Source organism: Mirounga angustirostris, unplaced genomic scaffold (genome assembly GCF_029215605.1).
Source record: "Mirounga angustirostris isolate CCGP_5_RB_7025 unplaced genomic scaffold, mMirAng1.0.hap1 SCAF_5, whole genome shotgun sequence".
Lineage (NCBI taxonomy): Eukaryota > Metazoa > Chordata > Mammalia > Carnivora > Phocidae > Mirounga > Mirounga angustirostris.
Window position 1 is genome coordinate 148,544,166 of NW_026991713.1, and position 12,997 is coordinate 148,557,162.

At 51.7% G+C, this 12,997-nt stretch overlaps 1 long non-coding RNA gene across 1 annotated transcript in view; it reads right to left on the bottom strand.

Annotated features, from left to right (window-relative positions):
* The window catches only part of LOC135364532 (uncharacterized), a 24,675-nt gene continuing 11,678 nt past the window's right edge, over positions 1–12,997 (bottom strand). The window contains exons 2-3 of the long non-coding RNA XR_010411846.1: positions 10,272–10,377; positions 1–135 (exon numbers count right to left, since the gene is read on the bottom strand). This is a non-coding gene — a long non-coding RNA (uncharacterized LOC135364532). The remainder of the gene's footprint in view (positions 136–10,271; positions 10,378–12,997) is intronic.

A 12,997-nucleotide genomic window follows, 5' to 3' on the forward strand; every position in this document is an offset into this window, starting at 1 on the left:
CAAAACCTTGTGACAGCCACCCCGGCAATGGACAGTTAGGAACCTTAGCAGCTGGCTCTGCAGAGGAGGCCTTCTGTGCACGTGGTCGCACCACATCTGCACCCTCCCGTCCCCACTTCGTGTCATCCTCTGCTCCTGTCGTGGGACAGATGGGACAGATGTCATCCCAGAAAAGCCAGAGAACTTGTCCAAGGGTACGCAAGGAATGGAAGGTTCAAAATCAGGCAGACAAGGGAGGGATCCCCCAAAGTTTGCCATCTCCCTCCTCGTAACCATATAAAGTATCAGCAAGAACCCCTGTGGATGTGAACTGTTGGATAAGTTATATATGTTGTATTCATTTCCTGGGGTGGCAGCAACAAGTGACCACAATCTGGGTGGCTTAAAGAACAGAAATGGGGGGGGCCTGGGTGGCTCAGTTGGTTAAGCGACTGCCTTCGGCTCAGGTCGTGATCCCGGAGTCCCGGGATCGAGTCCCACATCGGGGTCCCGGCTCAGCGGGGAGCCTGCTTCTCCCTCTGACCCTATCCCTTCTCATGCTGTTTCTCTCTCTCTGTCAAATAAATAAAAATAAACAAAATCTTAAAAAAAAACAAAACAGAAATGTGTTCTCTCATGGTCCCGGAGGCCGGAAGTCCGAAACCAAGGTGTCGGCTGGGCTGGTTCCTCCTGGAGGCTCTAGGGGAGGAACCTCTCTCCTGGCGTCCGGTGGCTGCCAGAAATCTTTGCTCTTCCTTGGATCGTAGACCCAGGCACTCCGATCTCTGCCTGAGTCTTTACACAGCCTTCTCTTAGGAAGATCCTTGTCACTGGAGTCAGGGCCCACCCCAAGTCCAGGATGATCGCATCTCCAGAGCCTTAATTACACGTGCAAAGAGGCTGTTTCCAAATAAGGTCGCCCTCCCAGGTCTCAGGGTTAGGACATGCACGTTTCTAGGGGCGATACTCAACCCACTGTAGGTGAGATGCAGGTAAAACAACAACCAGGGTATAAATAATAGTAATATCTTAGCATATGGCCTGGCACCTGACACAGGAAAAGTTATATACACATATATTTATGTATGTAAAATATCTAGTCTCAGGGGAAAAAAAATGTTGGGCTGCTCTGGTGTTTCCCGGTTTCAGAGTTTTGGCAGACGCTAGCAGGTGTGACTACAGGGGGGACCCCAATTCCCGGGTCTTAGTGGAAAACACCTTTTGTCTCATTTTGTGTTTGGCAAACATCCAGCCGTCCCTGTACCATTTTACCTGCAAGTGGGGCCCTTTGTTTTCCCAGCCTCGGGCTTTTACTCCTGCCTTCCTTGGCCCGATGGCTCCACCCTCTGAGCTATTGAGACATACTTTGTAAAAGGTGCTTACTCCCTGTTCACCCCCAGCTCCCAGGGAACTGGACCAGGTCCGGCCTCTTCATTGCTGCATCCCCTGGCCTAGAAAAGGAGCCAGGCGCGCACACACACACACACACACACACACATTTGGTGATTGCACAGATTAACTCTTTCACCCTGCCCCTACTCACCTGTGTGACCCCCCCCCCATCTATTATGTGTTAGGCCCTTGTTCCCCCTTTCAGTTCCTGGAATTAAAATCATGTTCCTGCCTCAGGGCCTTTGCTGGCCTCTTCCCTCTGCCTGTAATGCCTTCTTTTCATCCAGGTCTCAACAAAATGTCACACGCCTGCCCTGCCTTCCCAGGGCCACCGCAAACCTTTTGCACCTGCTCACATCCTTGGCCGGCCACACACCTAGATGGATCTAGATAGTGCCTTGTCCTGCCTCATTATTTATATGCTGCCTGCCTCCTTGCACCAGATCACAGTACCCTTGAGGGCAAGGGTATCGTCTTGCTCCCAGCTGCAGCCCTGGCACCTGGCAAATCATGGGTGCTCAGGAAATAATGTGTTCAACGTAGGATTACATTGTTCTCTCTCTTTAAGACAAGGGGCTTCCATCTACCATAAACCAGTGGGCTTCAAAGGATGGAGAATCCTCTATAATTGTAGGCAAAACAAGGTCCCTGTGACAGTGTTCTCCCAGAGACAGGGTCCCATTGTGCCCACCAGATTCTCCGTGGGTGGGCGCTCCCCAAAGACGGGGAACCGTCACTTTATTTAAAACTTTCATTTAAAAAAGTCTCCTATCCTAGCTGTCTCTCTTCCTCTCCCTGCTCAATTTCACTTTACTTATGATTAAACAGAGGCCCGGCTTTCTGCCTTGGTCAGGGACACTGAATAACAGGAGAGAATGTCTCAGTCTTGGCCGTTTGGATTTCACGGCACCTGGCAAACAGTCGGCGCCTCATTAATGCTGGCTAAACGGAGGGAGGAAGTCAGATCCGCGTCAGCTGCTGTGTCTGTGGGACCCTGGACTGGTGCCATGCTCTCTCTCTAAGCCCTGATTTCCTGGTCTGTGAAAAGGTGCCCTTAAGACCTGCCCTGAAGGGGCGCCTGGGTGGCTCAGATGGTTAAGCGTCTGCCTTCGGCTCAGGTCATGATCCCAGGGTCCTGGGATCGAGCCCCGCATCGGGCTCCTGGCTCGGCGAGGAGCCTGCTTCTCCCTCTCCCTCTGCCTCTCTCCCTGCTCATGCTTTCTCTCTCTCTCTCTCTGTATCTCTGTCTCAAATGAATAAATACAATCTTTAAAAAAAAAAAAAAAGACCTGCCCTGAAATCTGGAAGGAGGGACAGCAGGGCTTGTCAGCCCTGGCAGCAGGCAGAACCACCCCCGCCCCCAGGCTTACAGAATCTTGTCCTGCTCCTACCCCTCCGACTGACTGGATCAGCGTTTCTGGGGTGAGGTGCCCCCCGGCTGTATAACACAACGTATTTGGCAACAAAGATGAGTAAAGCCCTGGTCCATGCTACAACACAGATGGGCCTTGGAAACGTTCCGTGATAGAAGGCAGACACAGAAGACCACATATTGGAGGATTCCATTTATATGAAATGTGTAAAGCAAATCCAGAGAGACAGAAAATAGATTAGGGCTTGCCTAGGGTTGGGGGAAGGGGGCCGGGGGAGTAACTATAAATGGGTACAGGAGGGTGCCTTTTTGGGGTGATGAAAATGTTCTAAAATTGATTGTGGTGATGGTTGCACATCTCAGCCTAGACTAAAAACCACTTTAATTGGGTGAAATGCACGGTATGTGGGTGTCTCTCAATAAAGCTATTTTTTTTTTTTAATTTGCACAAGAGAAGAACTTCTCACCCTTGGCGAGCCAAGAGCTGGAGCTGGGCATGCCCGCAGGCCCCCAGCTGCAGAGGGAGCTGGGGCGAGGTGGGCAGTGTAGTTTCAGATATGGACTGTGGCCCCTCCATGGTCCTGGTAAGATCCAGGTTCTGGGGCCCACCCCAGCCCTTCTGAATCCCATGCTGTGAAAGAGAGGGTCTTGGGGAATTGGGTTTTGACAAACCTCCAAGGGAAAGGAGCAAACCTTCTGGTTTAAGGTGACTCTGTGTGTGTGTGTGTGTGAGAGAGAGAGAGAGAGAGAGAGAAGGGGGCACAGATGCCCCTGGACAAGCCGCTGAGCACTACAGACCCTCTGCCCAGAAAACCGCACACTTACTCTGTAGAGATCGCAGGGGATGTGGACCCCTGGGCCCCAGGGACACAGGACATGCCCCACGAGCTGCTTGTAACCAGATGTAACCCCATGAGAAATGAGCTTGCTGATTACCAAGAATTGGAGGGGAATAAACTAGAGCTAAAACTGGCCTGTGTTAAACGACCCTCATTAATTCCCTCAGTTCCTAGGAAGAGGCCCTTCTCCCTCCCACAAATCCGTTCTGTCCTGGAATTGAATGCCACTTGCCTTTAGGAAAAGAAGACATCATTTGCATTTGCCATCCTTTGCGGATTCCTCAGGGACTCTCCTGGCTTTGGCCCCACTCCGTAAGAAGGACTGCCCCTGGGAGATCACGACCCCCTCTGGGGTCTGGGAACTGGGTGCAGAGGCGCGCGTGCATGCGTGTGTGTGTGTGTGTGTGTGTGAAGGTGAGAATAGGAACAATAGTAGCTAGTGCTGATGGGACCCTGTGCTGGGCCAGGCCCGTGCTCGGTGTTCCGTGCACAACATCTCCCAGCCCCATGAGGGCAGCAGGATTATTCACATTGCACGAAGTCACTCAACCTCAGTGCCTGGCTGGGTCCCCAGAACTCAGCTTCAGACCCTCTCTTCTGCCTCCTCACTTGTGTGTGTGAAATAGTAAAACAAAAGTGTTGTTGGGGCGCCTGGGTGGCTCAGTCTGTTATGCATCTGCCTTTGGCTCAGGTCATGATCCAGGGTCCTGGGATCGAGTCCTGCATCAGGCTCCTCACTCAGTGGGGAGCCTGCTTCTCCCTCTGCCTGCTGCCCCCCCCCCTTGTGCTCTCTCTCTGTTTAATAAATAAATAAAAATCTTTTAAAAAATGTCATGCATTGGCACACCCATGGTCATAGCAGCATTATACAGAACTGCCAAAGATGGAAGCAACCGAAGTGTCCACCAGTGGATGAATGGATAAACAAAGTGTGGTCTCTCCATACAGTGGCATATTATCCAGCCTGAAAAAAGAAAGAGATTCTGATACTTACAACACGGATGAACCTTAAGGACATCATGCAAAGGAAAGAAGCCAGTCACAAAAGGACAATATTGCAGGATTTCACATAGAGGATGTGCCTAGAGTCACCAAATTCACAGAGACAGAAAGTGGAATGGTGGTTGCCCGGGGCTGGGGCGAGGGCTGGGGCATCAGTGTTTAATGGGGACAGAGTTTCAGTTTTGCAAGATGAAGAGCTCTGGAAATTGGATGCACAAGAACATAAATGTACTTAACACTACTAAATTGTGCACTTAAAAACACTTAAGGGGCACCTGGTTGGCTCAGTCGGTTAACTGTCCGAGTCTTGGTTTCGGCTCAGGTCGTGATCTCACGGTCATGGGATCGAGCCCCAGGTGGGGCTCTGTGCTCAGCGAGGAGTCTGCTTGGGATTCTTTCCCCTCCCTCCCCCTCTGGTCCCCCCCACCCCGCCCTGCTCATGCACACGCATTCTTTCTCTCAAATAAATAAAATCTTTTTTAAAAAGCAGTAAAGATGGTAAAATTTATGTTATGTGTATTTTACAACAATAAAAAAAAAATTATTGTGGCCTAACATGTAAGTGGTAAAGTGCCCCAATCTTGGATGCAATTTGACTTGCGTACGTGCTCACGTGGGGCCCACAGGATTGATGGAGAAAACATAGCTCCCGTGGGCCCCGCACCCGCAAAACCTCTCCCCGAAACAGGTCCCCTTCGATCAGACTGTCACTGTTCTCAAACATCATAAATGGAGTCATGCAGCATGTCCTTGTTTGAGTCTAGCTGCTTCGAAGGCTATGTATGCAGGGACGCTCAGGCCCTGTCGGGGCTGCGTGCTAGTCTGTTGTGTGAATAGGACACAATTTATTTATCTGTTCTATTATTGATGAGGCCTGTGTTCTCAGTTTGGGCTGTTATGAATATCGCTGATCTGAGCATTCTTGTGCGTGCGTGTCTTTTGGTGAACACGCGACCACGTTTCCCCTGGGTGTATCCTCGGAAGTGGGATCGCGGGGTTGTAGGCTGTGTATGCGTCCAGCCTTAGCAAATGCTGCCAAACAGATTTTTGCAATGTTGTACCAATTCACATTCCCGGTGGCCGTTCACGGGAGTCCCACGGCCCTCCCATGCTCACCACACCTGCTCTTGTCTTTTTCGTTTTGTGCCTTCAGGTGAGTGTGTTAGGAAGTGGCTCCTCATTTGGGGTCTGGGTCACTGGTGAAGCCCAGGCCACAGGCCATGGGGTAAGGCTGGGCGTGCATGAGACCTTTGGTGAAGAATCCCTAGTCTGAGGGCCTTGATGACCAACTCTTGTCCAGTAAGGGATCCTTCTGGAATGCAGAGGGCCATTGCACATTGGCGTGTTTTGAGAAAGTTCTACAGGGCTTACAGCAGCGATGCCCACAGTGTGGTCCCTGACCCGAAGCATAGCATCCCCTGGAGCTTGTGAGAAATGAGGACTCTCGGTCCTCCCTCACACCTTGGGGGTTAGGAACCCTGGGGGTGGGCGGGGCCCAGCAGAGTGAGTTTCAACAAGCCCCACCCCCAGGGGACGTTGGTGCCCGCCCATACCTGAGAGCCATTGCCCATAGGTTCATGGTGAGGATGCGGGCTCTGTCCTCACTAGCTGTGTCACCTTGCTGTGGTTCTTAACCTGTCCAGCCTCACTTTCCTCCTCTGTAAAATGGGCATAATAACCATACCTACCTCAGTATGTCTTTGAGGATTAAATGAACTAATATTTATCCTGTGTTTGAAACAGTCCCTGACACCCAGCTAGCATCCCATAAGCAGTTGGAAAGTGAACAAATGGGCGCCTGGGTGGCTCAGTTGGTTAAGCGACTGCCTTCGGCTCAGGTCATGATCCTGGAGTCCCGGGATCGAGTCCCACGTCGGGCTCCCTGCTCGGCAGGGAGTCTGCCTCTCTCTCTGACCCTCCCCCCTCTCATGCTCTCTATCTCATTCTCTCTCTCAAATAAATAAATAAGATCTTTAAAAAAAAAAAAAAAGGGCGCCTGGGTGGCTCAGATGGTTAAGCATCTGCCTTCGGCTCAGGTCATGATCTCAGGGTCCTGGGATCGAGTCCCGCATCGGGCTTCCTGCTCCTTGGGAGCCTGCTTCTCCCTCTGCCTCTCTTTCTCTCTCTCTCTCTCTGTCTCTCATGAATAAATAAGTGAAATCTTAAAAAAAAAAAAAAAAAAGTGAACAGATAAGGCTCCACCTGGCCCAAAGGAGACGGGCACCAATGTGTCCTGATACATCTGTGCCACATGATCATTGGTTAAGTGAACACACTTAACCAGACCCTGGTTCAAGGCATAGCTTAAGTCTGAGCAGCTTTGGGCTATGCGTGTGTGTGTATGTGGGAGGGTGAAAGTGGGGTGAGGCTGTCACCCCAGGATGTTCAGGGAAAGGGAGGTTTCAGGCTCTTATTTCTGGAGAAGGGGCTACACAGCCGAGTTTCCCACTCTCAAGGAGCCTCGAGAGCTGCCAGTACTTTCTCCAGTTCCCTTTTCAGTTTCTTGGAAAGCACCGACCTTCCCTACTATGGACCCCTCCTGTCAGCCCCCACCCAGGATGTATGTGCCAGAGGCGCCAGGCATCTTGAAAGCGGTCCAAGGCTGGCAGATAAGGAATGCTCCTTATAACTGTCAAGGTCAACATCACGCACAGCAGGGGCAGGGACGTTCCTCCTCTGGGCGCCATCCTGCAGCAATGCCCCAGAGGTGCAGAGGAGTCCAGTGCAAGGTGACTCGGCCCAGCAAGGCCATGGTCATAAAAGACGGGGAGCAACCTGTGTACCCTGCAGTCTGGAGGTAAATTATGGTACATCTGCATCATAACCAAGGTTTTATGTGCTGATAGGGAGATGAAGTATAGGGTGATAAAAGCAAGGGGCAGGTCTGGTTGCAGAACATGCTCCCATTTGCACAAGGAAGAGAAAACATGAGTTATTTCCATGTGCTGGTACCTGCAAGCGTCTTTTTGAAAAGGCACGCAGGAAATTGACCAGAGTGGGGGCCTCCAGGAAGGATGGCCAGGAGGCCACGGATGGTTGGCAGGGAAGCCGATTGTTTTTTGAAAGCCTTTGGGGGCTTTGAATTTTTGTTTAAATCATAAGCACCCATCATTATTGTGGGGTTCTTTTTCAAAGGAAGAAAGAAAAAAGAAGCTTTCTTTCTTAAACCAGCTTGCTGGAGGGACATCCTATGTTGCTCACTCTCTGAGAGATTTAGTAAAATCAGGGCTGTGGACTCAGTCTGGGTTCCCATCCAAACTGCCCCACTGTGTAGCACTCTTGGGCAGGTCGTGAAACCTCTCCAAGGTTTGGTTTTCTCCCTGGTGAAATGACACAGATAGGCTATTCATAGTCATATCGATGTGCTGTTGATATGAATATTTATATTAATATGATAATAATAGTTTCTGCCTCCTAAGCTCGTTTTGCACTTGACAGCTACAAAGCTTGTTTGACATGCTTGAGAAAGTGCTGGGGGCGGGGGTGTCGGAAGCCCCTGGCATACAATGGTTCCCACCACCACCGCTATGGGACATGAATCCCCTGGGGTCTTATTCAATGGAAGGCAGATTGTGACCCATCGGGTAGGTGCTGGTGGGCAGGCAGTTCTGCATTTCTAAAAGCTCCCTGGAGAGCTTGGTGCCCCTGGCCTGAGGACCACACTTTGAGTAGCCAGGGCCCGGATCTTGATCGGGGCAGTGACTTTCATATGTGTGTGTAAAAATTGTTCAAGCCACACGCTTCAGAGGCGTGCTCTGTACTGTATGTAGGGGATTCCTCCATGGAAATGATCACACAGGCACAGATGGTTTGGGGTGCTATATGGATGGGGAATGAAACAGCATTCAGTGACACTGGAGAACATACCCAGCCCAGGAATGGTCTCAAGAGGAATTCGCTGGGCCTGGCCACCCACAGTGCTCTCTGTAATCTTCCCCCCTTCCTACCAGGTGCTGGGGGGAAGGAGTGCCTTTCTCAGGAAATGCGTGAGGTCCCTGGGTGGAGAGACAAAGCCACCCACACTGGTGCTTAGCCCCCAGGAGGAGGAAGGGGAGCATTGCCTCAGGGCAGGTTCCAAGAAGTGGAATCCCTGCTTCAAAGGGAAGGCATAGCGGAGGGGAGGGCGGAGGGTGGCCCCTAGCCCCTGTACCGCCTGTCTGGACACGCCTCCTGGCCCAGCAGCACCACCGCAGGCCCCGCAGGCCCAGCTGTCCAGCCTCCCCTGTTTGGGGCGACCCCCAGTGCCTGTGCCTGCTCCCTGCCCTTGGCTGTCCCCACCCTGTCCCTGCCTCACTCATGCTGTCATTTCCTTGCTGAGTTCCTGGTCCCCAAGGGCCACAGGGCTGAGTGATGCAGTGTGGCCTCTGAAACCCGTGTGTGAGGTCCAAATCAGCTCTGCACAGACGCGCTGTGTGACCATGGGTGGCTACTCAACTTCTCTGTGCCTTGGTCTTGCTGTAAAACCCAGCCTCGCCCAGCGGTTGGCGAGGCTGAAATGTGCAAACCTAAGAGGAGCCCTTCAAATTCGGACACATAGTAAGTGCTGGATAGCCCCCAGCCGCCACCCACCATCATACACCCCCCCCCACCCCCCCATCCTGCTTGGGAGCTGACCTTGGCCCGGAGTCCCCACCCCTCCCCCACTGGTCCCAGTTCCCTGTCTGCTGAGCCCAGCAGCTGCATTCTGACTGGGAGTCCTGCCACTGGGCTCTCTGGGGACAACAGGCAACCAGAAACAGTGGGCCGGTGTTGCTTCTTCTGTGGCTTCTCAGAAATCAGAGATCCCCAGGTCAGGAATGGGAAGCCAAGTTTCAGAGGCAGAAGCTGAGGCTGAGAGGTTCTGCAGACACGTCCCTCAGCCTCTGGGTCTGAGATCTGGCACTTGGCCCCATGTCCCAGACTGCTGTATCTGGGTGGCCTGCCTGGAAATCGGGTGAGGTGGAGGGACCCCGAATCCCTCCTGTGACAGGCGATGAATCTTCTGCAGAACTGACCTCCCCCCTGCCATCCCCAGCTTCCTCCATCGGAAGCCAAACCTTGGCAGGTAGACAAGGACAGTGGATGGGATTTGGAAGCCGTAGCCTCCCTCTTCCTCAGCCTTGGTCAGGCTAGGCTGGGGGCTTGGGTGGTGGTGGCCAGGAGTGCCTGGAGGCCACCAAACCTGGAAATCTCCCAGGCTTTGAGGCTCGACACATGTCAGTTTGAATCCTTGCTCTGCCACCTAGCACCTTTGTGACCTTGGGCTCACATCTTCAGCTCTGGGCCTTAGCGTCCTCGGCTGTAAGGTGGGAGTGTCCTCTCTTTGCAGGACAGGTGGCCGTGAATGGCCCCTGGGATTTTTGCTATGGTCCTTGACATCACCCTTGCAGTGCCGCTCAGACCCAAGACTAGCAGTATCCCTCTGCCCAGGTGAGGTTCTAAGAAAATTCAGGCATCTGGGGAAAGGCCCCCATCTGGAACTACCCACTCCTGATTGCTTGCGAGGGGCAGCTCAGTGAAATTTCCATAGAAGCCAAATGCTATTTCCTGTGGGGTTGGCATTCCCCAGAGGGGCCCAAGGGAGCCTCAGTTTACCCACTTGTGAAAGGGCCAGTGACCTCCCATCTTAAAGTGCTGGCTCCCTGATTTTAGGATCCCAAGGATCTCAGACTTGATTGGAAAGTTAACTACCAACCTTAAAAACTTACCAAGTAGAGTTTTGAAGAAACCAGTTAATATCTCCCGTTTTCATCCCTTCCCAAAAGGAATGTGCACACACTGGTGGAAGCTCATAAAGTCCGGGGAAGCCAGTCCCTACAATAGAATAATTACAGTGATTAATCAGCATCTGCACAGTGCCAGGTGTGAACTTGAGTCCTTGGTGCAGCCCCGTGCCCCAGACTTGATCATGATCTCCATTTCCAGCTGGGAAGTGGATATCTGGAGACATACAGTGATGCACCTGAGGCCACACAGCTATTAGGTGGCAGATCCCAGATTCCAACCCCCCAGGGTGCCTGGCTCTCTGTCCACACCTTACACCCCTAGGCCAGTGGTCCTCAAACTTTAGCATGCTTCAGCAGCCCCTGGAAAGCCTTGCCTGCAACTTTTGAAGCTCTGTGGGGAGCCCCAAGAATGTGCATTCCTAGCCAGTCCCCACGTGAGGCTGATGCTGCTGGCCCAGGGATCACCCTCAGAGAAACAGGGCTCTTCATCATTCTGTTTGCCAGGATTAGCTTTAGCTTTATGAATCACTTATGAACTCGTCCTGCTTTTCTCTTTTTGCTTTGAAGCCCTTGTTGGGGGTCAGATGTAGTCTGCGAGCCAGCATGTGGGACCCTCACCCAGGGCCAGGACCCTAGTTTAGCAGCTGTCCCCCCTGCCTCCACTGGGACTCAGTGTTCTTATCTGACAAGTGGGACAATCGCAACATTCTCTGCCTCTCTTGGGAAGGGGGGCAGTGAAGGGGGGAACCCAGAAAGATGCTTGGTGAGGGATCCTTTGGAGCATTACCAGCAACTTTAAAGGAGCAAACCTTGCCAGCCCAAGATGTGTCTCTCTGGCCTGTAGATTATTTTAGGTTGATTATTTTTAAGAAACAGAAGGCTCAGGAAGGAACTTTGACCTTCCCCCTAACTGCCTGAAAAAATTTAGACAGGGACGCCTGGGTGGCTCATTCAGTTAAGTGTCTGACTCTTGATTTTGGCTCAGGTCACTATCTCAGGGTCGTGAGATCAAGCCCCATGTTGGGCTCCATGCTCAGCACAGAGTCTGCTTGAGATTCCCTCCCTCTCCCTCTGTCCCTCCCCCCCACTCATGCACACACTCTCTTTCTCTAAAATAAATAAATAAATAAATAAATAAAATCTTTTTTTTAAGAAGAAAGAATTTAGACAGAGGACCTGCTGTAGGAGCTGTCCTCACAGATAACTGTAATGTAATATGAACTAGATGTGGTAGACAGGGAGGAAGCTGGCAAAAGTCTGTTGATTAAAATTTCTCTCTGTGTCCCACTGCTTCTGAGTGGCCCAGCAAATATTTACTTACCAAACATTTACTCTTTTTCATCTTCCTGTGAATTGTCTTCCTTCCGTTTGAAGTCCCAGACCCCTACCCACTTCTCCTCAGCTCTGGATGCCATCGAAGCCTCAACTGCCTGACTGCCCGTGGACCTTCTATTCTTATAGGGCCCCTGCATGTCTGTAATCACATTTGATTTTCTCCTGCTGATCTGTCAATTTAATTCTTAGACCAGCCGGAAGAAACTTAAGGAGAGGAGGAAAATTTTTCCTCCCCAGCACCTCCCTCAGCAGATATTTAGCACTTACTGAATCAAGTGTGCCAGACATGATTTTTGTATTTATTTATCAGACATTAATTGAGAGCTTTCTAGGTTCCAGGGAGGCACTGTTCTGAGCCTTAATAAGTATCAACTCATGTAATTTCCATTATGAGGCAAGGACTGTCTTATCCTCATTTTACATGTGAAGAAATCAAGGCACAGAGAGGGTGAGTCACTTGCTTGAGGTCCCACAGCAAATAAGAGGTAAGGTCAGGACTCCAAGCCAGCCTGAGAGGCTCCAAATTCTGTCTCCTGTCCCACCTCTGGTCATGTTAATGATACCCCGGATAAGGGCTGAGATGTGGGGAGGCCTCTACCTGGTATTGCCCCTGGCTCATCAGGTATAGTGGGTTGTATAGTATCCCTCAAAGAAATAGGTTCACATCCAATGCCCTCAGACTCTGTGAATGGGATCTTATTTGGGGGGGAAAAAAGTCTTTGCAGATATAATAAAGGGTCTTTTGATGAGAACATCTGGATTTAGGGTGGGCCACAACCCATTGATAGGTGTCCTTAGAAGAGAAGGGCAGGAGATTTGGACACACAGACACAGAGGCGGGGAGGCAGAGATTGGAATCATGCAGTTGGAAGGGAGAAGGAAGGAGTCTCCCCCAGAGCCTCCAGAGGGAGCATGGGCCTGCTGGCACCTTGATTTCAGACTTCTGGCTTCCAGAATTGTTCAAGAATCAATTTCTATTGTTTTAAGCCACCTAGTTAGTGGTAATTTGTTATAGCAGCTCTAGAGACCCCGCATACTGGGTGACCCTGGGCAAGTCTCCTCCCCTTCAGCCCCCACCATGTGGCTGCTGGGGCTCTTGCTCACTGGCCCCTGATGCCAGCCTGCCAAGGACCCTTCCAGGATCAGTTGGAAATGGTGGGCCAGGGACCCTCCCCGGGGACAGCGCTGTCTGTGCCTGGACCCACCTCTCCATACATCACGCTGGGCTGGGGCAGGAGATGTGCAGACCTTGGTGCCCTGGACAAGACACCGTTACCTTTGGGGCCTCAGTTTCCTCTTCTGGAAGATGAGAGCCCTCCTGCCTCCTGTGGGAGCTGTGAGCATCCACGGCTTTCCACGAGCCCCCACCGGAG